General features: G+C 34.6%; 2 long non-coding RNA genes across 5 annotated transcripts in view; one reads left to right on the forward strand and one right to left on the reverse strand.

The window, feature by feature from the left end:
- Window positions 1-26934, forward strand: part of LOC141514148 (uncharacterized) — a 240844-nt gene that overhangs the window by 119408 nt on the left and 94502 nt on the right. For 2 of the 4 annotated variants that reach the window (XR_012475954.1, XR_012475956.1), the window contains exons 4-5: window positions 10314-10395; window positions 15424-15505. The exons of 1 other annotated variant lie outside the window; for it this stretch is intronic. This is a non-coding gene — a long non-coding RNA (uncharacterized LOC141514148). The remainder of the gene's footprint in view (window positions 1-10313; window positions 10396-15423; window positions 15506-26934) is intronic. One more of the 4 variants, XR_012475955.1, reaches the window with a different exon arrangement.
- Window positions 1-26934, reverse strand: part of LOC141514149 (uncharacterized) — a 134854-nt gene that overhangs the window by 33657 nt on the left and 74263 nt on the right. The window lies entirely within an intron of this gene.

A 26934-nucleotide genomic window follows, 5' to 3' on the forward strand; every position in this document is an offset into this window, starting at 1 on the left:
GCATATGATTGAAAATAAACAAAAAATAAACTAAAAAAAACTGATTTGGCCAAATGGAAAAAGAAGTCCAAACAATTCAGTGAGGAGAAAGTCTTAAAAAGCAGAATTGGCCAAATGGAAAAGGAGATTCAAAAGTTCACTGAAGAAAATAAATACTTTAAAATGTAGAACTGAGCAAAAGAAAACTGATGACTTTGTGAGAAATCAAGAAAAAAACTAAACTAAACTAAAAGAATGAAAAAACCTAGAAGAAATTGTGAGATGTTTCACTGGAAAAATCAAGCGACCTGGATCTAGGAGAGATAGATCTAGAAGAGATAATTTAAAAATTAATTGATTATGGGGAAATTATCAGGGAATAGGGGTGGCTAGGTGGTGTAGTAGATAGAGCACCGGCCCTGGAGTCAGAAGTACCTGAGTTCAAATCTGGCCTCAGACATTTAATAATTACCTAGCTATGTGGCCTTGGGCAAGCCACTTAACCTCATTGCCTAACACAAACCTTAAAAAAAGAGAAAAGAAAAGAAAAGAAATTATCAGGGAAAACTGCCCTGATATTCAAGAAGCAGTGGGTAAAATAGAAGTTGGAAGAATCTACCAATCACCTCCTGAAAGTGATCACAAAATGAAAACTGCCAGGAATATTACAGTCAAATTTCAGAGCTCCCAGATCAAGGAGAAAATGTTACAAGCATCCAGAAAGAAACAATTCAATTATCCTGGAACCACAGTTGGGATAATAGAAGATGTAACAATTTCTACATTAAGGGATCCTAGGGCTTGGAATATGATATTTCAGAAGGCAAAAGACCTTGGATTACAAACAAGAATCAACCATCTAGAGTAAATGGATATATACTTTCAGGGGAAAAGATGTATATTCAGTGAAATAGGGGACTTTCAAACCTTCCTGATGAAAAGATCAGAGTTGAACAGAAAATTTGATCCTCAAATATGAGACCCAAGTAGAGCATAAAAAGCTAAACAGGGAAGTCAAATCATAAGGGACTTAATGTTGATGAACTGCTTATATTCCTTCATGGGAAGATGATACTGATAATTCATATGAACTTTCTTATTTATGGGGATATTTAGAAGAAACATCTATAGACAAGGCACAAATGGCAGTTCAAAATGGAGGGATAATATAGTAAAAAAACTGGAGTTAAGGGATGAGAGTGGAATGTACTGGAAGAAAGGGAAAGGGGGAGATAGAATGGGGTAAATTCATATAAAAGAGGCAAGAAAAAACTTTTGCAGTGCAGTGGGAGAGGGAGAAGTTGAAGGGGAGTGAGTGAACCTTACTCTCCCTGAAACTGATTCAGAAAGGTAATAAGATACACACTCATTAGGTATAAAATTTAACTTATACTAGAGGAAAGTAGGACAGGAGGGACTGGGGAAAAAGTGGGAGGGGTGGTGATAGAAAGAGGGAAGATTGTGGCAGGGGGAGTCAGCTGCAAAACACTTTTTGAGGAGGGACAGGGTGCAAGACAACAGAATAAATAGAGTTGATAGGAACAAGATGAAGGGAAATATTAATAGTAAATGTGGGGGGAAAATACTGAAGTAAGATTCTCTCATGAAGACTTCATTTCTCAAGCATAGAGAACTGAGTCAAATTTATAAAAAATATTTCTCAACTGATAAATTATCAAATATATAAAGTTTTCATATGGTTATAAATGCTATATAGTCATATCAAAATAATGTTCTAAATTGATTAAAGAAATACAAATTTGAACAATTCCGAGATACTATTTTATGCCTATTGGATAGAATAATAAGACAAAAATAAAAATGACAAATGTTGAAGGGGATGTAGGGAAAATGAGTTATTCACTATTGGAGGAGTTGTGAAATAATAAAACAATTCTGTAGAGCATTTGGAACTATGCCTAAAGGGCTATAAAACCATGTCTACCCTTTGACCTAGTAATGACACTACTAAGTCTGTTTTTCATAAGAGATAAAAAAAAACAGGAAAGGAAAGGACCTATATATAAGGATATTTATAGCAGTTCTTTTCTGAGGGCAAGGAATTGGTAATGGTTGAACAACAATGGTTGTGATTATCACAAAATATGAGAATCTACTAAAAGAAATGAAATGCTGTCAGTAAACCTGGAAAGATTGACATGAGATGCCATGGGAAATGTGCTATATGCAAAGTAATGCCAATAACTTAGGATTTGCACCTACGAATGACTTAGGTTTTCTCAGCAAAGCCATCAAGACAATTCTGGATTTATGATAAAGACTACTGTCTATCACCAAAGACAGAGCTGATAGTGTCTGAATACAGATTGAAGCATACTTTTAAAAATTTTATTTTTGTTGAGACTTTCTATTTTTAGGAGGGTGGTTCTATGTTTACTTTCACAACATGACTATTTTGGAAATGTTTTGCATGGCTATAAATTTTTAACCTATATTAAATAGCTTGTATTCTCAAAGAGGTAGAGTAGGGTGGGAAGAAGAGAATTTGGAACTCAAAAGTTTTAAAAATGAATTTAAAATTTTTTTATATATAACCAGGGGAAATTAAATAAATTATATATTAAATTTATTAATCCAATCAGCAGGGTATCAATAACAATATCAAAGTCAATATTTATATAGCACCATAAATTTTGCAAAGCACTTTACCTGTGTCATTTATACCAATTATATGGATGAGTAAATTGAAGCAGATACAGGGTTGTATAACTAATAGATATCTGAAGTAGGATTCAAACTCAGTTTTCCTAATCTAAATTCCACTGTCCAGTTGCTAAATCTAAGCATAGCTAGCATGGTTTAGTAAGTAGAGAACTGAATTTGGAGTCAGGAAGGCTTGAATTCAAATATTTCCCATCATACTTACTAATTATTGGCCCTAGGCAAGGTACTTTCATTCCCCATTTTTAAATTAATTTTCTTTTTAAAAAATATTTTCTTTTATCTTTTATACTTACATGTAAAAAAATAATTGTTAACATTTAAAATGGTGAGTTCAAATTTTGCCTCCAATCATCCCTTCTTCCCCAGTGAGAAGTCAATATAGTAATGATTTGATATATACATATGTGCAGTCATGCAAAACATTCTCTTACTTATTTTCAAACTCTCCCTCTAGGCCTTTTCTTTTTAATAATATTATATATAGACTCTGGAAGACTGGATATATAAACTTGTCTTTTGACTGATGATTTCCAATTGTGTCCTGCCACTGTCAGATGACTCCAATTATGAGGGAAAGCCAGACATAAAAAACCCTTCTCATTCTCTATTTGCAGTTCTGCTTTCTCTGACCTCCCCCCCCCCCCAATAAACCTGACTTTGCCTGAAGCAATTTAAACTATATTTTTTATCCGTGGTACTGCTTGGAACTTTTCACAATATCTATTCTTCAACGATACATGCATCCTTAAAGCATCAAATTTTGTCACAAAACATATTGCATAGAACATGCAGTTTAAATAAGTCAGTATGGAAAAGACAACTGTATATATTAAACACAGCTTTTATGTTTGAAGTCTGATCAAATTTCTCTTGTCTCTTCCCTTCAGAGCCAAGGCTATTTCTATCAAAAATGGCTTTTATCAAAGATACCCTACTCTTCTTAGGTTCCCTATTTTAGTTATGTGTCTTTCTTTACCCAATCCTTTAACCATTTGGGGGCCTGGAAAAACTTCACAAACAAAACTTTAAAATCAACTTTTTAAGGTCAATAATCCTGGAAGAGATGGTTAAAGAGATAGATTTAAGATACAACATCTATTCTACATATAATACTTTCTCTGGCCCCTATAATCAGAAAGTTAGGTAAGTTATATTTCCCCCAGATTCCTCTAGTATTTTTTTAGGTTATTTTGCAATGCAATGGGGTTAAGTGGCTTGCCCAAGGCCACACAGCTAGGTAATTATTAAGTATCAGAGGCCAGATTTGAATTCAGGTACTCCTGACTCCAGGGCCAGTGCTCTATCCACTGTGCAACCTAGCCACCCCTCTGCTAGTATTCTTAAAGGGCTTTAGTCATCTGGCAATGACTTCAGCCCCTACTTGATGCTGTCCTCTTAATTTTAGGGAGATGTTCCCTGGATTAGAACTCCATTTAACCATCAACAGTTGAATTAACTTTTACAAAGCAATATTTACTTCAAAAGTATAATATATATATAAACATACTTCCTCAGTGTATGGAAAGCATAATCCTTCCCCCACCCCCACCCCATACCAGTTCAGTCTTGGAAGAAGAGCTTAAATAGATTTCTGTAGAGTCCTGAATTGCAAAACCAAAGGTTCTTTCCGATGGGAGTCCAGGATGCCCTGGCTTCTTTGGGCTTCCTTGTTAGCTGGCTGGTTGCAACATCTTGCTGGATCCTGACTCCAAGGTCATCATGGCTCAAACTTTGGGCTTAATAGACCAACTAGAGATCTCCTCTCAATTCCCAGATTTAGAAAAGGAAAATGACACAGAACAAATACAAATATCCCTAGGCCTATTTCTTGGAACCAGGATAAAAGCAAAAAGGACTTCCTTCCCCTCACTGATTCAGATCATTGCTCCTCGGCTGTGAGTGAACTTTTTTCTTCATCCTCTGGACACATCAGGAAGTAAGATTTTGGAAAGAACTTGTTGTGACTAAGCCTCATCAAAGGAAATAATACCCACCTTCATGGTAAGGAATGCAGAGTGTCTCATGTTAAAAGAACTGGGTACACCCAGGACAAGCCTTTTAAGGATTTTCCTTGCTATGTGAATTGGACATGCTCCAAAAGCCCATCATACATGGAAAAGCCCAAGGAAATCACCTTGTGGTGGGAAATAGCCCCTCATGTATTAGAGTCATTCAAGGAAGATTTTGGTACACTTCTACACTACTGTCAGAGAGGCAAGATCATAGTAGTAATCTCTAGGCATCCTGGAAAGAAAACTAGTCTATCACCTGGTTATTTCTGAATTTAATGATCAGTCCTCCACCCTACCTGCTCCCTTTATGTTTGTTCTTCCTTTCATGCCCCATTTTTGTAATAGATTTGTTCCCCTTTACCATTTCCTACCCATTTTCTTTTAAATCATACCATACCAACCTTTCATCAAACTCCCATAGCAATGATGACAGTTCTAATAATACTGATAACATTTTCATATATATATATATATGTATATATATACATATATATATATATATACATAATTAGTTTGATCTTAATGAGTTCGTTAGGCTTAGTCTTTAATGCTTTCCTCCTATCTTTTCTGAATTTTCATATTTAAATTTTCATTGAGTTATGGTCTTTTTGTTAAAAATAACCTGTAAGTCTTTCAGTTCATAAAATATCCATTTTTTTTCATTCAGGATTATATTTGACTCTGCTAGGCAAGTTATTTTTGAAAACAACCTCAACTTCATTTTTTTTTTTGCTCTTTGTGCTCTTTTTGTTGTTGTTGTTGTTCCAAGAAGAGTAAAAGAGTAAAAGACCTAGAGTAAAAGCTTCTAGGTCTTGTGAAATCCTGACTATATTTTTCAGAGCATTTAAATTGATTTTTCTTATTAATAAACACACGCACATATATATATGTTTACTTATTTTTAATTTAATTTTGTTTTATTTTCAGCAGCTCATTGTTATATTTAGGTTTTAATCTCAAATTATAGGTAATGTTGCCTTAGGCTTCAGGTTCTTCTTACTGTTCTTTTCTGAATGATGTCCAGAGCCTCTATCTTCTCTTGTCTCCTAAGGTACAATTAGTATCCCCAGTCATGCTGTCCCCAACTTGTCCTTGAACCCCATGATCCTGTCCTCACCAGGTTTTTGCCAGCTTCTCCTCACTGTTAACAGTTGGTGACCATGAATGGTCAGAACCACTAGGCCTGGTTTCTGGAACAGCCTCACTCAGCCTTCTGTTGTTCCTTAGATGAAAGTTTGTGAGGTGAAGCTTCCTGAGGTCCTGAGAGGAATTCTGGCCAGGCAAAATTTCTTTAGCTGGTGAGTGAGGTTATAGATGAGGTGAAATTGCTTAAGTCCTGGTCTTTTGGCCAATGGAGCAGCTCCAGGGCCTGTATTTCTTGATTCAGTAGTAGGCCTGGAGGTTTCTACACTTAACTGAGGCTAAACCTCAGCCCCTGGAGGTCCTGAATTTTCTATCTCCTCCATTAGTCTTCAGAAGACAACTGCTGTCATCTCTTACTTTTGCTGGTGTACACTCATTCTGTGGTGATTTTTTGACTGTGGAGAAATACAGAGAATCTGGAAATTTAACCTGTTTCAACATTTTCCCAGAATACCTCCTGTTATCCCCTTTACCAATAAACTGCAGTGACCTATCACTAAGATCCAATGTATGAGCCAATGACACTTGGCCTCTTTGCTGTCTCTTTCTCAAAACACTCTATCTCCCAATTTCAAGCATTATCCTTTTTCATATATATATATATATATATATATATATATATATATATATATATATGTATATATAACATATATAATATAATATGTGTATAAAATATGTATATAATATATACATATATGAATGTATGTAGTCTTATGTAAATATACATGTATACATATGTTTTATATACATATATATTGCATAATGTGTGTGTATATATATATATATGTATGTATGAAAGTAATCTTTTTTCCCCCTCTTCAACTTCTCCTAACAACTGAAATACTAAAAAAAAAAATACAGTAAAGGGGTGGCTAGGTAGCTCAGGATAGAGTACTACCCCTGGAGTCAGGAGTACCTGAGTTCAAATCTGGTCTCAAACACTTATAATTACCTAGCTGTGTGGCCTTGGCCAAGCCACTTAACCTCATTGCCTTCCAAAACAATACAGTAAAAAGAAATTCTTACTTTCTATTATTACATAAACATTATTAAGTAAAACTTACTACCATATTTGTCACATCTGAAAATTCAATTCTTATTCATCTTATTGGTCCACATTCTCTCTGTGAAACCTCTTTATCTATCATAATTGATGTTTTAAGTTTCAAAATTGTTAGGTTTTGTAATATTTATGATTTAGTATAAACTGCTTTTCTCACTCTGATCACTCCACTTTGTATCCACTCATAAAAGTCCTTAATGTCTCTTTGAAATCATTTTAACCTTATATAATGTTTAATTTTATTCTTCTACCACAAATTGTTTGACATTAGCCAATTAATTCAATTAGTTCCCTGCTTTGCCTCTTTTTTTTGCCACCATAAAAACAGCTACTCTAAATATTTTCCTTTTCCCTCTTTCTTTGATCTCATTGAGATACAAGTCTAGTAGTGGTAAAATTGGGTCAAAGGGCATGCACTTTTTGGAAAACTTTTTGTGCATGATCCTAAATTGCTTTGCAGAATGGTTAGATCTATTTCAGAATTCCATACAAAGGAAAAACTGTTAAGAAAACCAGGCAATATTATGGAAAAATTAGGTATTAAACCAACACTTTACAATTTATAGCAAGATAATGAATATGTCATATAAATATAAAAAGGTCTGATCATAAATTAGACAAACAAGAAGAAATTGCATATCAAATCTAGGGCCAGAAGAAGAGTTTATTACCAAACAAAGGGTTGATCATTGAAGATAAAATAAATAACTTCGATTATATAAAAGTTTTTGTTTGTTTGTAAGGTTTTTTCTTAAACAAATCTAATAGTTAATGCAAAAATGGAAATATTTAAAATCTTTATAGCAAGATTCTCTGATAAAAAATTTCCAAGAACCATGTAAAATTCTAAGAAAAACTTAACTGATAAATAATCTAAAGATATGAACATGCAAATCTCAATGGTAGAAACCTATGAACTATATAAGTGGAAAAAAGTCACCATAACTAATGATTAGAGCAATGCAATTTAAAGCAATTCTGAGCTTTTACCTCATAGCTATCAGTTTGTCAAAGATGATCAAAAAACAACAGCCTTTTCATTGTTTCCCCCCCTCCAGAAAATGCTCTCTTCTTACTTTTGCCTTCTGATTGACGTGCTTTTCTTTAGGAATCTGATAAAATCCTACCTTACAAAACCCCTTAATAATAGTATCTTTTCTTTGCTAATTAATTTACATGATGATGTGTATATCTTTGACCATAGTTATTTCCCTGTTGTTTCCTATATTAGATTATTCTTTCAGGTCAGGAACAATTTTTTGCCTTCTTTTTGTATTCCAAAGAGCTGGCATAAATTAAGAACTTAGAAAAATTTATAGACTGATATCACAAAAGATAGAGCAGATCATAATATTTTAACTGAGCATTTTGTTCAAGATATAAAAATTACATAGGGAAAATATTAATTGAAGTCAATGTGGACAGATGGCATCAGAATCATATTTTCTTGGAGCTGTTTCAGTCTCTGGTTCTCAGGGTATAACTGCACTTTGCCAAAGGGCTGAGGGGTGAAAAGGAGGTTATAACAATGGAGAGAAATGGTTATTGTTACAATCACAAAACATTTCTATTCATACTCAGCCAGATAGTTATCACAATAGTCTCTCAAGGAAATATATACAAGAGTCTGACTTGTGATTCACTGTATAAATATATAATGACTCATAATATAAATAATGTTCATATCATTTGGTTGATCAAACATTTTCTTATATATATGAGCTAGATGGTGTATTTGGCTATTATTGAAATTCCTCCTGGGTTTATTTTCTTGAAACTAAAAGAGAATTGGATTATAGATTGATTCCCCTTCCTCCCCCATCCCACCCCCCCAGAATTTTGGAATTGAATGCAAGAGATTATCTACTCCATGTTTGTCTTTAATTTAAGATTACACACACATACACACACACACACACACACACACACACACACACACACACAATGCCAGATGCCAGGCTTGGGTTTCAGCTGACACAAATTGTAATGTTTACATGTTACTTTATTTCTTTGGGTCTCATTTTTTTCAGCTGCACATGTGAAACCAGATTTTCATCCCAATGTTCTCTTGAGGAAAACATAAAACAAGATCTTAGTGTCTCTTCTACCTTGGTTGCTTTTATGATTCTATTGAAGTTCTAGAAAACAAAAGATGGCAAAGAAAAACATACAGTTATGGTGAAACAGGAAGGAACATAAAGCTTTGCACTGTATACACCATTCCTTTGCTACAAAGCATGAGCTAAAGTTTTCTAGTCTTTCCAAGACTCACTTTACACTAAGTACTGTACAATAGTTTCTACTTTAGTATTGCCAGATGAATGTTTGCAGTCTAGATTATATTCATATTTCACAGATAAAGAAAATTTTTGTTGTTATAGCCAAATTAATAATTTCTTGAAGTTTTATGACTAACTAATCACACCCAGCATACCCTATCAGTGAAGTAGTGTTAACCATGGCAATTCAGGTTTTGTTGTTGTTCAGTTGTTTTTCAATGATGTTTAACTTTTCATGACTCCACTTAAGATTTTATTGGCAGAGATACTGGAGTAGTTTGCCACTCCACTTTTCTAGCTCATTTTACAGATGAGGGCAGGTTCTGATATACTTAACATTTAATTAAACTTAAGCATTTAATTAAAACTTAAAACCATATATATATGTATATACATATATATATATATATATATGTTATGCAATAGACAGTAACTGCTAAAAGACAAAAGGAAATAACAGTACAAACTTCTTTTAATTATTAATGAATGATAGAAATTATCCTAATGTGATGTTGAAAATATTTGACCTCCTTGAATACTTGTGCTATCACTCCTACTCCCAGGCTACATTTTCATTTTCCATAATGACAGAGCAAAAACTGAGGACCTGTTAAAGAGGTCTTTATAGGTATTATAAAAGTTCTCATTGGCAAGTATATTCTAATTTAATAAAATTATTGAATATTATGGTATAAGTATCATGCTTTTCTCATAAAAGAGGTAAAATTGGATTCCTGAAGCCTAATATAATAAAGCAGAAATCTCAGTGATTCTTTTGAAATAGAAATAGAAATAGCTTTTATATTGCTAGTGTCTAGCTTAATGTCCAAGCCTATCAAAAGATATAATTTCTAATATCCTAATACAGGCCTAATGAGCATAGAAAGACTGAGTATTTGGTACCCAGCAAATAATTTTGGAGAGGGAGGAGATAATAGAAACTGCATTAAATGAAAATACATACTAATTCCCTTCTTTCTCTGGAGTCTCTATTTCTTTTTTATGGCTAGTTCTTTATTGTAACAATCTTGAAAAATCAATGATCTTCCAAAATAGCCTGCTTTTCTTTAACACTGTACAGTGAATCTATTCTTTTTTTCTGAGTTTTGAGATTAATTACTTAATTTATTTTATTTTAAATTTTTCCCCCAGCCACATGTGAAAACAAGTTTTAACATTTACCTCCAAAGCCTTGAGTCCAAATTTGCTGCCTTCCTCCTATCCCATTGAGAAAGTAAGTTACTTGGTGTAGGTTAAAAATGTGTAGCCATAATAAACACTACTACAATAGTCATGTTGCAAAAGTAAAATACCACCCCTTACACACACATACAAGGAAAGAGAGCCTCAAGAAAAGTAAAGTAAGTGGGGTGGGGGTGAAGCATGCTGTCTTCAGACATCATCAACTCTGTCTTTGGCTTGGATAGCATTCTTTATCATAAGACCATCAGAGAAATTACTTCATTGTTCTTTTTTCTATAGCTGCTAATACTAGCTGTATTTCCCTCCATCCTATTTTCCCCTCCCTCATTTATTCTCTTCTCTCTCTGCTTTACCCTGTCCCTCCTCAGAAGTTTGTTGCATCTATCTTCTCATATAAATTTCCATCTCTTTTATCACCTACATCCCCCCTTCCCTCCCCCATTCTCTTTCTCCCATCCCTTTCCTTTCCTATTTTCCTGTGGGGTAAAATAGACTTCTATACACAATTACATGGGTATGTTATTTCCTTTCTGAGCAATTTCCAATGAGAGTAAGGCTCACTCACTTGCCCTTACCTTCTCCCTCTTTCATCCCACTGCAAAAAACTTTTCCTTGACTATTTTACGTAAAGTAATGTACCCCATTCTACCTCTCCTTTCCTTTTCTCCCATTACATTCCATTCTCCCCCAATAATTCCATCTTTTTAAAATATTATACCTTAATATTCTGCTCCCTCCTGTGCCTTGTTTATATATTCTCCTCCTAACTGCCATAATAAATGAGAAGGTTCATATGAGTTATCAGTAGCATCTTCCTGTTCAGGAATACAAGCAGCTCAACATCATTAAATCACTCATAATTTGTCATTACCATCCAACCCCTCTTTATGCTTCACCTAAGTCCTGGAAAATAAAACTTTTCTGTTAAGTTCTGGTTGTTTCAACAGAAAAATTTGAAAGTCCCCAATTTCATTGAATGTTCACCTTTTCCCTGAAAGAGGATATTCAGTTTTGCTAGGTAATCCAAGCTCTTTTACCTTCCAGAATATCATATTCCAAGGTTCTAAGATTCCTTAATGTAGAAGTTAATAAATCTTATACAATCCTGACTGTAGCTCCACTATATTTGAGTTGTTTCTTTCTAGCTACTTGCAATATTTTCTTCTTGACTTGGGAGTTCTGTAATATGACTGTAATATTCCTAGCAGGTTTTACTTTGGAATGTCTTTCAGGAGGTGATCAATGGATTCTTTCAGTTTCTATTTTATCTCTTCTAGGATATCAGGGAAGTTTTCCTGGAGAATTTCTTGAAAAATGAACTCTAGGGCCTTTTTTTGGTCATGACTCTAAGGTAGTTCAATAATTTTTAAGTTATTCTAGATCTGTTTCCCAGATAAGTTGGTTTTTCCACATTTTCTTCTACTTTTTCATTCTTTTGCTTTTGTTTTACTCTTTCTTGATTTCTCACAAAGTCATCAGTTTCCTACAGCTCCATTCTACATTTCACTAAATTATTTTGTTCAAAGAACTTTTATATCTCTTTTTCTATCTGGCCAATTCTGCTTTTTAAGGCATTTTCTTCTCCTTGACTGCTTCTTCCATTTGACCCAAATGGGTTTTCAGTATTTTTTGTAACTCTTTTACCAAGCTGCTGGCTTGGTTTTAATGATTTTCATTCATCACTCTAATTTCTCTTCCCAATTTTCCTCTGTGTTTCTTTCTTGATTTTCAAAATCTTTTTGAATTCTTCCATAGCCTGAGACCAATTCATATTTTTCTTGGAGACTTTGGATTCAGGAGCTTCGACTTGTTATCTTCTGAGTGTGTATTTTGATCCACCATAGAAACAAAGTAATTGTCTATGGTTGGATTTATTTTGTTCTACTGTTTGCTCATTTCCCCAGCCTATGGCTTGATGTTAATTCTTTGTTAAGGTCTGCCCTAGAACTGTGAGGAGGATCCCTGCTCTGCTGCAGGCAACATTCTCTATTGTGCTGCTGTTCCTTTTCCTGAGACTGGGACCCCAGACTGCAACCTGGATCTGGGTATGGGCAAAGTCAAGGAATTCTGTCTCAGGGATATCAAAGAGACCTTTGCAATGCCCCCTAACACCTTTTACAACCATTGTCTGAGCACTCTGAAGCACTGCAGGTGACTCTCCAGGCCTGCTCCTGGTTCTCAGGCAGGATTTGCACTGAGGCCTGCGCTGGACTGGGCTCCACTTTCACTCAATTTTCCTGCTGACCTTCCAAGTTGTTCTTGGCAATCCCTGGACTGAGAGGTCTGGAACTGTCACTGCTGCCAGGGACTCAGGTGCCCCCAGGAACCCAGGTACTCAGCAATCTGAGTCTGGATGGCTGGAGCCCATTTGTTCCTGTGTTACAAGGCTATCCTGCAGCCCTTTCTAACACCACTGTAATAGACTCTTCCTATGGATCCTCCCAGTTGTCTTGGGCTGGAAATTTGTTTCACTCAGTCTTGTTGTAGGTTCTACTACTCTAGAATGTATTTTTAATTTATTTAAAGGTATTTGGAAAGGTCTGGGAGAAAGATTGGTCAAGTCCTAGTTTTACTCTGTCATCTTGGCTCCACTTCCTCAGTTCCTATCAATTTCCATATTGTCTGAAGTAGAGTAGTGGGCAAGGGGGGTGCAGAATATGCTAAAAGAACCTTAGCAAACAAGAATATTAATAATTGCTGGTAGTTAATATATTTCCCTTCCTTTTTATTAGATTGATAGATATATATGCATATAAAACATGATATAAAATATATACATATATATTTACATCACCCAGTATTTTTTCCTGTATTCTTCTACCTGTTACTCACCAAAAGTCATATATTATAATAAATAATATTTTAAAATTTGAAAAGGAAGGCAAAAATAAACAAAACTGATCTATGCATATTTTTTCCAATTTTATCTATTTTTCTGAATCAAATTTTTTTGTTATTTCTCCCTTTTCAAGACATTATTTTGTTTCTTCAATTAGCTACTTTTTTATTTCATTTATTTATTTTCATATTACTACACTAGTGTTGTTGCAAAAGTAAACATAATTCCTCCTCCCCCCACAAAGATAGAAACTGCAAGAAAAATAAAGTGAGAGGGAAAAAATGTTCTCCATTCTTTGTTCAGATACGGTGGACTCTGTTTCTGGGCTCCATCACATTCTTTAATCATAAGTCCATCAGAGAAGTTGCTTCAATATTTTTTCCCCACAGTTGCTATTGCTAGCTGTATTATTCTCCTCTTATTGCCCCCCCATCCCCATTTATTCTATTATTTCTCTCTTTTTACCCTTTCTCTCAAAAGTGTGTTGTATCTGACTATCCCCTCTCCCAAGATCTTCCCTCTCTTCTTCTATCACCCACACCATCCTCCCTCCCCTGTCCCCTCTCTCCTATCCTTTTGCTCTACTTTTTTTCCCCTATAGGGTAAGATAGATTTCTCTACACTATTGAGTTTGCATTTTATTTCCTCTCTGAGCCAATTTCAATAAGAATGAAGATAGCTGCTTTTTTCAATCTACTTTAAAGCATAATTTTAAATCTCCACTTCTTCCCTCTCCTCCAATTTCTTAGTTTTATTTTCTTTTTCTGAGCCATTTTAAAAAGGATTTCTCTTTATCTTGCTCACTTCATTAATTATCTTCCCCTTCTCTGTCTAGTCTGTTCTTTTATTCTGTGACTCATGGTCTGCATATTATTAATTTCTTCTTTAAACTTTTTGTTATTTGAAATTAAAGCTTCTGAAATACCAAGGTTGAGCTCCCTCTTCTAAACAACTTTTAAGTAATTGGCTTTTTAGATCCTGTCTCTTCACTTTCCCATCCCTTTTCCCCTTTATGATTGTATTTCACTCTTAAAAGCATCAATCAATTCATGAGTAAAATGAGCATAGAAGCACTGTCTCAATGCAAAATTCGCCAGTGTCCCAAATGATTTCTAACCTCTCCTGTCTTAATGGTATTTTCTTTCCTATTTGCCAAGCAAATTCCTTTTTACAACTTCTACAAACCTTTACCACTTTTATGTACCCTACAATACTGTATTATTAATAACACACAGACAAATTGATTAATCTAGAAAGGTTGTTCCTATTTCAGTTTTTCATACCTGCTTCTTTTCTTTATCATTGTTTCTCCTCATTCTCTAAATTCAACTTTGATTTTTATACCATTTTTTATTTAAGAGATTAAATCTTTTGTCATTTTTTTTAGCAATAAGGATCATCTTTGTCAATTTTTTTTCTTTTCCTTTTTCCTATTTTGATGGTCTTAAGAGATGGGGCAATTTATTTAATTATTCTTTCCTTGGATAAATAAATATAATTAACTGTTTTATTTATCTTTCTTATGTTTCTGTTATATTCTTGTGTTTTTGATTAGGTTCAGGTTTTTAGGGTATGCCAATTTTTGTTGCGTCTTGAACTCCTTTAGTTTTTGGAAAAATTAATACAGATTCTTATCACATTCTATTTCAAATCCCATCCACAGTGAGGGATTTAGATTTCACAAGTCTAAATCTCTTCTCCAAGTAGCTTCTGAGAGGACAGAATTGGCCCCAGTTGCATAATAGTCTGTTTATGGAGGTTAAAGAATAGTATTGTTTTATTCAAATTCTATTTCATTATATTTTAAAGCTTTTTTCTTTGTCATTTGCATAATTTTCTATTTGTTAATGGAAATTGTTGAATTTAATCCTGATGCACTTAGGGGTTTGAAATGGTACTTTTTTACTATATATTTGGATACTGATGTTTATTTGTTTGCCCTTAAAAAAAGGAAAGGTATATATTCTTTTGATTTTGTGATTTATTATGTGTTCAAAAGTTTTGGACAGATTTATTTAATTATTTCTTGCATTATGGTGAAAAAGCTTTTTAAATTCTTATATTATTCTTGGGCATCCATGTATCTTAAGTTGTCTATATCATATTTTCTAGATAATGGCCTCTACTTACATGGATATCATGTATTCTTTTAATGTTATTTTTGTTTCTCTCAGATTGTTTTTCACTTTTGTGTATTTTCATCCCTAATCATTTGCACAGATTTGCACAGAGCATAAAAATGTGTTGGCAGCAATAGCTACAGCAGCATCAATAGAAGTTTGAGGAGCTCAGCCCAGAGAAAGTAAGTAAATTGGACAATTGGTCAGAAAGAGATTATAGGGAAATCATTGTTGCACTGGGTACAACTGACACTGATGGCAATGTAAACATAAGGAGTCACATTCAGAATCATACGAGATTTATTGATTTTACATTCGAGAACTAGAAGACTCAGTATATGATATTTCAGGAGACAAAGGAGCCAGCCATTCAACCAAGAATAACTTACTCAGCAAAACTGAGAAACAACTTCAGGGGAAAAATGGATACTTAATGAAATATAGGATTTTAAAACATTCCTGTTGAAAAGACAATAGCTAGATAAAAAATTAAATAGAAATTTTCACATTCAAACACAACACTTGAGAAACATAAAAAGGTAAATGTGAAAGAGAAATCGTAAGGGGAACAATAAAGTTAATCCTATTATACACTGCAATATGAAAGATGACTCATCTAATTTCTAAGAAATTTGCCATTATTAAGCACTTTACATAGATAGATGTCATGGGTGTGAGGCAATTATGTTGGAAAGATGTCCTGCAAAAAGTGAAGGGGGGAAGAAAAAAATGATGCTTTTGGTGAAAGTAGATGGGAAAGGTAAAATGGGAAAAGAGGCATATATGTATAACTTATATCAGATTACTTCCTATCTTAGAGTGGGCAAAGGGAAATGTGGGAAGGAGCAAAACCATACAAAAATGAATGTTGAAAACTACAAATAATTGAAATAATTAATAAAAAAAACTAAAAATAAAGAGGCATACAAGGAAGAATTTTTACAATGGAATGTAATATGGGAGGGCACTCTAAACAGAATTGGTTCAAAGAGAAGGAAAAAACATATGTGATACACATACAGATACTCTCAGCTGCGTATAGAAATCTATTTTAATCCAAAGAAAAATAGGAAAGAAAGGCAGGGAGAGAATAGAAGGGTGAATAGTTTAAGGAAAGTAAAGCAGACTTTAAAGAAGGAAAGGGATTTAAAGAAAGAGGAAATATAATGGAACAGAGAAAAAATGAAATGGAGTAAAATACATAGTTAATAATTATAACTCTTAATGGGAATGGAATGAACTCATAAAACCAAAAGAAAGAGACAAATTAGATAACAACAATATACTATGAATAAGAGAAACACTTGAAACAGAAAGATATAAAAGTTAAAATAAAAGATTGCACCAGAATATAATATTCTTTAGCTGAAGTGCAAATTAAATCATAATTTTCTCACTTTGCCTTTTTTTGCTTCTTTTTTCACAAATAACTATAATGGAAATATATTTTACATGATTTAACAATTATAATTAATGTTATATAGTTTGGTTTCTTAAGAAGAAATGGGTAGAAAGGTCATTACCAAGAAAGAAATTAGGATATGGGAACAAGAGGAAGAAGAACATCTGGGATTGGTATTGTTTATATCCTCTAAATATTAGCACTCTGTGTCAAGAACCTAGTGCTCATACCTTAATTATGACGTTACAGTCTAACATATATTTCTAGGCAAAAGATTTTGGAAGTTCAGATAATTTTGATACTAGCCTCAACATTAAAATTTACTTAGTCCTGAAATGCTATCCTGAATACTTAAACTAAACTGATCCTTAATAGCTGTGAAACTATGGGAAATCAAATATACTTCTTTGAGCCTCAGTTTACTTATCTATTAAAAGGGGCATGGAAAGATATTAAATGATCTCACCAGAGCTAGTAAATTTCAGAGAAAAATTTGGATTCTAGGTCTTTCTGCTTAATTATCATAGGATGACTGTAAAGTCAAGAAGGCAGACTAAAAAGAGAGATTATCTAGATTCTGGAATCTGTCCATGATTTAATAAGGGAGAAATGGTTTCAGGAAAAGATTAAACAGGTTAAAGAGATGTTAAAATAAATTAGAGTTGAATTTGTTAGCCTCAAGATTCTGATACAAAAACAAGTTTAGTAAGAAGTATGGAAATAAAGATCAATCCCTCTTCCTTCTACTTAATGCCCACTTCTCTTGCTTTTCCTCCCAAGACTAGAGAATAATAGTGACTATTGTATGTAAGGTGTCAGGGAATAAATACAAGTTCAAAACAAAAATAAGGTGAAAAAATATGATAGAAGTACACTTAATTTAATTAGAATGCAAAATACATTTAAATCCCTTTAAAAATATTGTGATAGTTCATGTCCTTCACATTACCTGAACATTTGCAAACTGAAACCAAATACAGTCAGAAGACACAGACAGAAATTCAAGGAAATCATGCCTTCTAAAAACATTATAAAACCATTTTCTAGAAATCTCTCTCTCTCTCTCTCTCTCTCTCTCTCTCTCTCTCTCTCTCTCTCTCTCTTGATTAAGGGTATAAGATTTGATATGGGAATAAAGATTTGTTTGGTCTTCTGTAATTGTCAAGGACAGCCTAATCATGTATCTAAGATAGTGATTTCAGCTCCATCAACAATTTCAGGGTGAGTTCATTTAATGGAGCTATTGAAAAATGAACTGGAGCCAGAAAGACCTGGGTTCAAATTCTATCTCAAATTCTTACTTATTTTTGACACTGACAAGTCACTTAACCATAATGAGTCCTAATTTTCTCATCTTTAAACTGGGGATAATTACAGCACGTAACCTTATTGTGAAACTCAAGTGAAATAATAAGTCTAAATCACTATGTAAATTTTATGATAATATATTATCAGTTGTTAAAATGTATCATATTAATCATTTAAAAAATAAATCAAAAATCATTTCTTTACCATGTGCCAATCACTGTATTATATTCTAGATGATGGAGTTAAAAAACAATAATTTAATCAATCCTTGCTTGTGAGCTTGAAAGCTTATGCAAATTTTCTAGGTAAATATGTTATATTCAGGGGAGGTATTAACATTTGGGGGGACAAAGTAAAGCTTCTTGGAGGAGGCAATGATTGAGATTTTTTTTATTTTAGGCAGTGGGGTTAAGTGACTTGCCCAAGGTCACACTGCTAGACAATTCTTAAGTATCTGAGGCTGGATTTGAACTCAGGTCCTCCTGAGTCCAGGACCAGTGCTCTATTCACTGTGTCACCTAGCTACCCCCACAATTGAGTTTTAAGAGGTATACAGGAAGACAGAGGACACTTCAGTCTTGTGTGAGGATACAGAGATAGGTGATATAGGGTTATATGTGAGGAATAGAAAGGCTGGTTTGGCTAGATAATGTTTGTTGAATAATATGCATTAAATCTAGCAAAGAAGTTTGGAGTCAAGTTGTGAGGTGCTTTCAGTATCATTCAGAAATCTTCATGTTTGATCCTGGAACTAAAAGAACTATTGTAGTTTATCAAGCTGGAGAGTGTCACGGTTTTCTGACCTGATTGAAATCCTTCCACCTTTCATAAAGACTTCTTTACTTGGCTTCTCACATCTTTAATTAGAATAATTCTCAACCTGCCTAACATTTATGGTGATGAATCTGTTTTTACAGTTCCTTGACTGCCTTAAATGCAGTGTCTCCAGCTATGCAATGGACTCTACTTCGAAGCTCCACTTGTTATGACCACACCTTAAATGTCACCTTTCTCAGAATGATAAAATTCCAACATCCCAAACCCTAAACTTCAATACCAGGACACTTATTTCCCTTCTTTCTTTCTTGGTCATACACTACCCATGCTCTATGAATTATCAGGAACTCCATCATTCAGCAGAATTGCATCATCCTTATCAATATACCTGATCCCTGAGGGGATGGATCAAAGAGCTCTTCCCCAAGCTTCCACTTAAAGAGGGCACACAGGCCTCCTCAAATCTTTGGTCTTGTCCATCATGTCCTAAAACCGGATGTCTCCTTCCTCTGCCTCGTTTTCATTTTCTTTTTATGTATTGTGTTCCTCATTAATTGTGACCTCCTTGAGAAAAAGTAGCAATTTTCTTTTTCCTATTTGAATCACAAGAGCTTAGCACCAAGAGTAGGTGCCTGTTAAATATATATTTACTAAGTTTTATTTCTCCTCTTCCTTTGCTACTTTTTTTTAGTTGTTTTTTTTTTTTTGCAAGGCAATGGGATTAAGTGACTTGCCCAAAGGCCACACAGCTAGGTAATTATTAAGTGTCTGAGACCGGACTTGAACCCAGGTACTCCTGACTCCAGGGCTGGTGCTCCATCCATTGTGCCACCTAGCCGCCCCCCTTTACTACTTCTAAACCTGCATTTGAGCCTTTTTTCAACCTCAAATATTTCTCCTTCATCCAGTTCATCAATCATGTCATGGCTTCACTTATCTCCTACCCCAGTTAAAACTTTATAGTCAATCGTTTCAATGATTCTAGCTAGATAAAGTAATAAGTAGACCAGAGTATTGCTCTAGTCTATAACAAAACAATGGAAACTAACCTCTTCTGTGCTTTCATCACTTGTCAGTCCTTTTACTCATCTCTGTTACAACATTATCCCATTCCATGTGGTGGCTGTTCCCACATTTTTTTCCCTACTCTTCAAATTCCAAACCTTATCTTTGACCTCTTCGGTTTAAGAGATAGGTTTATAGCCTATTATACTGACAGTGAAGCTATCAGAAATGAGTTCCTTCTTTTCTTCTGTGCCTCTCCTTCACTCTCCAATTCATCATCCTTGTCTCAGGCAAAAAAAAAAAAAAAAGAATCACCCTCCTCCTTTCTAAGATTAGACCTTTCAGCTGTGTTCTGGTTGTCAAACACTCTGCCATTCTATATTACCGCATTAGACATTCCTCCCCTTCCCCCCCCCCCCGATCCTGACATTGTCTCATTCTACTCTACTAATAAGTCAGACAAGTTTAATAAATCAATCAATCAGCTAACATTTATTATGTACCAACTGCATGTAGAACAGTTTGGTAGATACTACCAAGATACAAATCTTGGGTAAAATAGTCACCGCCTTCATGGAACATAAAATCTAATAAAGGGTTAAAATATAAATACAATCATGTTTAAAATAAAATCATTAGGAAGGTGAAAAACAAAGTGCTAAGTGAAAACTGAAGAAGAGTGTCTGGCCTGAAAAAAAAAAGAAAACTATACAGGAGGCTAAATTTTAGTTGAGTTTTATAAAATGGGTAGGAATTTACTAAGTTAAAAAAAAGTAAGGGAATGTGTTCTAGGCACAAAGCTGAGCCTGACCAAATAAATAGAGATTTTGAAGGGTCATTTTTAAGGGAGGCAAGAGTCTTCTGAGTTGCCTAGAGTATATTGCATATAAAGGGGAGGAATGTAACCTGAAATTGGAAACCTAAGAGGCTGCCAAATTATAGGAGACTCTGTCATAGCTTCCCATTTTTTTGAAAATAAGAGAGACACAAAAGTATTCATAGCAGCACTGTCTGTGGTGGCAAAGAATTGAAAATCAAGGGTTTCTCCATCAGTTGGGGAATGGCTCAACGAATTGTAGTATATGTATGTTATAGAACAAAATTGTTCAAATAGAAACCAGGATGGATAGGATTTCAGAAAAGCCTGGAAAGACATGCATGCATTGATGCTGAGCAAGAGGAGTAGAACCAGAAGAATATTGCACACCCTAACAGCAACAAGAGGGTGATGATCAACCTTAATGGATTTGCTCATTCCATCAGTGCAACAATCAGACAATTTTAGGGTATCTATGATGAAGAATATCATCTGTACCCAGAAAAAAATTGTGGAGTTTAACAAAGGTCAAACTATTTCCTTCAATTTTTTTTTTAGGTTTTTGCAAGGCAAAAGGGGTTAAGTGGCTTGCCCAAGGCCACACAGCTAGGTAATTATTAAGTGTCTGAGTCTGGATTTGAACCCAGGTACTACTGACTCCAGGGCCGGTGCTTTATCCACTATGCCACCTAGCCGCCTCCAATATTTTTAAAAAGTTCTTATGTATACATAATTTTAATATCTCTAATATTTTATTTTTTCCTCAATAATATGTTTTTGCCCTCTCAATACATTCGATTTTGATCAATATATAGCATGGAAACGATTTGAAGATTATCAAATTGCCTTCTGTGAGGGGGGGAGATGGGAGACTAAAGGAAGGGGGGAAAGAATAAAATTCAAAACCTTACCAAAAATGATAGACAGAAATTACTATTGTATATAATTGGAAAACAAATAAAATATTTCTATAATAAAAATGAATAAATAAAATCCATTAAAAAAAGAAAATAAGAGAGACATGGACAGATCCATGCTTGAGAAAATTTTTTTCTGATGGAGACAAGACCTTGAAATGGTTTAGGGCAGGTTGGGATGTGTTATTGAGGGCATTACTGTCAATGGGAATAGAAAGAAAACAATAAATGTGAAAGCTATGGAGGCAAGATCAATGGGAATTGATAATTGTCTAGGAAAGTAAGGGAAGAGGACAAAATTCAAGACTAGCACCTCTACTATGAATACAGTAGACAAAAGAAGGATAGCTAGGTAGAGCAGTGGATAGAACACTGGTCTTGGAGTCATGACTGTAATTTGACTCTGGTCTTAGACATTTGATTTCTCCTAGCTATATGACCTTGGGCAAGTCACTTAACCCTGATTGTCTCACATCCAAGGCCATCTCCAACCACTGGACCAGATGGTTCTGGAGGAGAAAGTGAGGCTGGTGACTTAGTATAGCACCCCCTCACTCAAAGCCAATTTATGTGCTTGTCATGGCATCACCTCCCTGATGCCATGATCTTCAAAAATGAAGGACAAAAGAAAAAACCCAAACACATTAACATTAGTAGACCAAAGACAAAAAAAAGATGAAATAGGAAGGAAGAATACATTTAGAGTGTTGAATATTAAGCTCAGTTTTTGATAATGTGGAATTTGAGGTGTTGGGAGGACATCCAGTGTAAGATGTATTGTTAATGATTACATCTATTGATATGGAACTCACAAGAGAAATTAGGCTTGAAAATATAGTTGGTGAATTCATCTTCATAGACATAGAGAAAGAAGAGGACCAGTTGCACCAAGTCTCAGAACTGTTGAACTGTTCTCACTCCACTAATATTGATACCTAGAATTTAATTAAGGAAATGTTCTGGACAGTGACAAATCTCAAAGAATAATCAAGATACAGTTGTTCTTTCTGAAACTCATATTGGGACAAAACCAAAAGCTGAATAAATAAAATTTATCTCTCCTGATTTAGTCACATGAATCTTCTTTACTTAACCTACCATAGCTCAGTCTCCTGAATTCTATGTAATCAATTAGACTCAACCACTGTTAGTAGCAGGAATCACGGGTGTATGCTACCATGTATAGTCTCTTTGTACTTGTACCTGATAAGAATCTTACTTATTCTTTTGGGTCCAGTTAATAATGTAGTCCCTCCAACTAGGAGGGATTCCTTTTCTCTCTGAAATCTTGGAATATTCACCCATTTTTCTTATTATATCCTGCCTTGTATAACTTTTAATTTCTCTGCTGGCCTATAAACTTCTTAAGGGTAAGATCTGTGATTTAATCACTTTTGTACTACACCACTACCCACTATTGTGTTCAAAGGCCCCTAGAAGAAAACTAGCAAGAAGAAAACTTTAGGAGGAACATCCATCATTCCTGAAATCTATGATGTATCAATACAAATTCATGATGCTTAGCTGTGTGAAATCTCCTTTCTAATGTAGATAAGATACTTCTCTCTCTCATGAAAAGATTAGCATGAGTTCCTGATAGTCCCCAAATTTCATCACCTTGTGGTCAGTCTTTTAGTGGCCATTTTTCTCTAAAAAAGCAGTTAATTGTAACAGAGCTGAGCCAGAAGGGAGCATAGCAAATTCATTCAATAGCAACCTGAAATATCTGGCCTCAGACATTTAATAATTACCTAGCTGTGTGGCCTTGGGCAAGCCACTTAACCCCATTGCCTTGCAAAAAAACCTAAAAAAAAAAATAGTAACCTGAAGCAACAAAAAGTGGGTGCTAGGGCAAGGAATTCATTCTCCTGTCATAAAAGTTTGAAGTTTTGATTAAACAGATATATGAGACTAGGGATTATTTCTTGCTGTTTTGCTATTTTTATAACATTTTATAATCAGTTACTTTAAAATCATATAAATTTTGTTTTATATAATTAAAGACATTTTGAAAAGAGCATTGGAATAATTACCAGTGTGCCAAAGGAATTCATAGTCCAAAAAAAAAAGTTGAAAATATCTGATGCTAAGCACTCAAAACACAGACATACCTACTTCCGGCTTTTTAAAGAAAAGAGAGGAAAGTTATACTCAGCAGATACTTGAATATTCTCAAATTCTACAAGTCCTAAGATTAAAATGTACATGAAGACTTTTTAGCTTTCTTGGTTTCTCTATTATTTTTCCCAAATGCTAGCAAGGCTGTGAATCTTCTCAAATACTCCTATCTATTATGACTGAAGGGCAATGTAAGATATGGATATTAGAACATACTGAGAATCCAAGAAAGCAAAATAACGAAGCATTTGTGCTCAAATAAAAAATTTTTCAGATACCTCAGAATAACTATTATAAACTATTCACTAGTAACACCTTAACTGTATTCTCCATAATAATGCTTTCTCAAGAGAACTGATGAACATTGTCTCTATACATCACACACCCAGACATTTATGTATGAATGTGTGTTTCTTAAATATTTCATTTCTCCTTTTTTGCAAAGATTTATTATTCTATAAATCTGGATGAGGGAGGAGGGAGCATGCTAGAAGTTAGAAAAGGAGGTAAGCTAATTTAGCAAGCATGTGTTTCACCGACACCTTTAAAAGTATTATTAATCTTTGATATTTGTGGTCCATTTATTAAAGAAAACTCATCCAAGCTTGCATAGGAATCAGCAGCAAAAATAATTTTAATCTAGCTTTCCTGTTGGAGTCCCTTTGATAGGAGAAATGTTTGCTCAGTTCAGGCACTAAATGATATCAGTTAACCTCTCTGGGTGGGTCTCAGCTTCCTTATTTATAAAATAAGAAGATTAGACTAAATGACCTCTCAGTTCTCTTGTAGTTCTGAATCTCTTATCTAATTGTCCTACTCCTGCCCAACCCTCTCATAGCAGTGGTAGCAGCAACAGCAGCAGTAAGTCTCTGAAGCATTTGCAATGCCCTCCCAGTGAAAGGAGGAAATCTGATGAGAGCCTGGAGAAGGGTCTTGAAATCTAGAGGAATTGCCCACATAGGGCAGAACTAATATACCTGAGCTGCTGCAATTCAGCTAAAAGTTTATAACAGCTTATTTCCCTATAACCTCCCCTGCCTGTTAGAACCACAAAATCCAGAGAATTATATTTACCCATTTTCCCTCTTCATTGACACTTCCTTGGAAACTTCCCAGAAATAACATAGGACAATCAGATTGAGTGCTCTACCTCTCAGTTCAATCTGATTATTTACTTTCTAGTGACTGATCTACCTTTTTCCACACTCTACCCTTATCTTAAAAACTTGCTAATTTCTTCAAAACCAAGGCTGGCAACTTTGGGAATAAACCAGTAAAAACTTTAGTTGGCACAACTGGCAAGCTGGCCCTGACTCAAGATCTTCTAACATTTCTCCTTCCAGGAATTCCTCACTTTTATTCTAATTTAGTTTAATTAAAATAAAAGTATACATATGCTAAGTCCCTGTTATACATAGCACTTTATAAAAATATCAGTGGCTCCAAACTTGAACTCAAGGAGCTTCCAATCTATAGGGGGAAGGAAGATAGGACATGTACACAAAAGACTCATACACAGTTATTCTCTGTATATTTGTATTACTTGGATCACTAAAGAATACTTAAGCCAACTCATTTCCTCCTCTAGAGTCTAAAGTCAATGAAAATGAAAATCCATTGAATCCTTCCTCACAGCTGCAGTTTTCTTCTCCCACTAACCCCAAGAATACCTTGGTGACTTAATAAGTTAATTGGACTCTCTGTAAAAGAAGGGGATAAATTGCAATGTACTTGTATTCAGAGGAAATAAAGCTTAAAATAAATTACAGCTAGGTGATACAGTAGATAGAGCACTGGGCTTAGAGTGAAGAGGACCTGGGTTCAAATCCAACTTAAGACACTCGACACATTCTAGCTGCGTGACCTTGGGCAAGTCACTTAACCCTGATTGTCTTGCATCCAGTGCCATCTCCAATTGTCCTGACCCATATCTGGGCACTGGATCCAGATGATTCTGGAGGAAGAAGTGGGACTGGTGACAGCACCCCCTCACTCAAACCCAGTTCATATGTTTGTCACCTCCCTGATGTCATGGTCTTCTTTGAGAACAAAGGACAGGAAATATTGGCTTAGAATAATGACCAGTTGACTTTGAAACAGAAAATCCTGCATTTAAATCTGTCATCAATTATTGACTAATTGAGTGAAGTCATTTGACATCTTTGTACCTCAATTTTGTCATCTGCAAAATGGAAATTTCCTCAGCTGCAAAATGGAAATAATGTCATTCCTGGGTTGCTGGGTTGCTGGGTTTCTGTATGGATTTAATATAGTGATGTGTAGATAACATACCTTCTGGGACTATTTCCTCAACTCAGAATCTATCATTCTGCACAAGGTGTACTTCAGGGTCCACAGCTTCCACTGCTTTCACTTAGAAGGCTACTTGATATTTACCATACATATAAACTCATTCAGGTACATGTTTTCTTCTCCATTAGAATGTAATTTCCAATTGTAAGGGAATATTTTCATTTTTTCTTTACATTTCTAGCCTTTAGCATAGTTCCAGACATATAGCAATTTCTTAATCAATGATTATTGATTATATGGTTAATTTACTGTGATTTTATTTGTTTTATCTCATTTTCTGGGAATGTCATTGATGGGGGGGATTACTTGGCTAGGGGCAAACTCCTAGCATAAATATATAAATTACTTTGAAAACCTTAAATTCCTTATGAATGTGTTATTGTTATTAGTGTTAATAATCATAACTAGATGATTTAATGCTATTGTAGTGCAAAGAAATGATGACAAGGAAGATTTCAGAAAAACCTGGAAAAATTTCTATTGGATTCATACCAAGGGAAGTGATCTGGACCAAGAGAACAATTTTTATGGAAATAATGGTTTAATGTTAATCACTTTTGAAAGACTTAGTAACTCATCAATACTATAACCAAGAACAGCTCCAAAAGACTTGTAATGAGAGTTTGTTCCCCTTCAGAAAGAGAAATGATGGACTCAAAGTGCAAATTGGAACATATCTTTCTTTCCTTCTTTCTTTTTCCTTCCTTCCCCTTTCCTCCTTCCCTCCTCTGTCTCTGTCTGTCTCTCTTCTTTTCTTTCTTTCTTAATGTATAGTTTAATAAGTTATCCTTTTTGCAAACTAATATAATTCCTCATTTAATGTGCTGCATTAAAGAGGAAAATTTACTGAACCAGGAAGAATAGTTTGATCAGTGGAAATGAGAGAGAATGACTCAGATCTGTGGTGTTCTCTAGAAGCAGTTAGGTGGCACAGTGGGAAAGAACAAGAATTAG

The sequence above is a fragment of the Macrotis lagotis genome, chromosome 2, assembly GCF_037893015.1.
Source record: "Macrotis lagotis isolate mMagLag1 chromosome 2, bilby.v1.9.chrom.fasta, whole genome shotgun sequence".
Taxonomy (NCBI): Eukaryota; Metazoa; Chordata; class Mammalia; order Peramelemorphia; family Peramelidae; genus Macrotis; species Macrotis lagotis.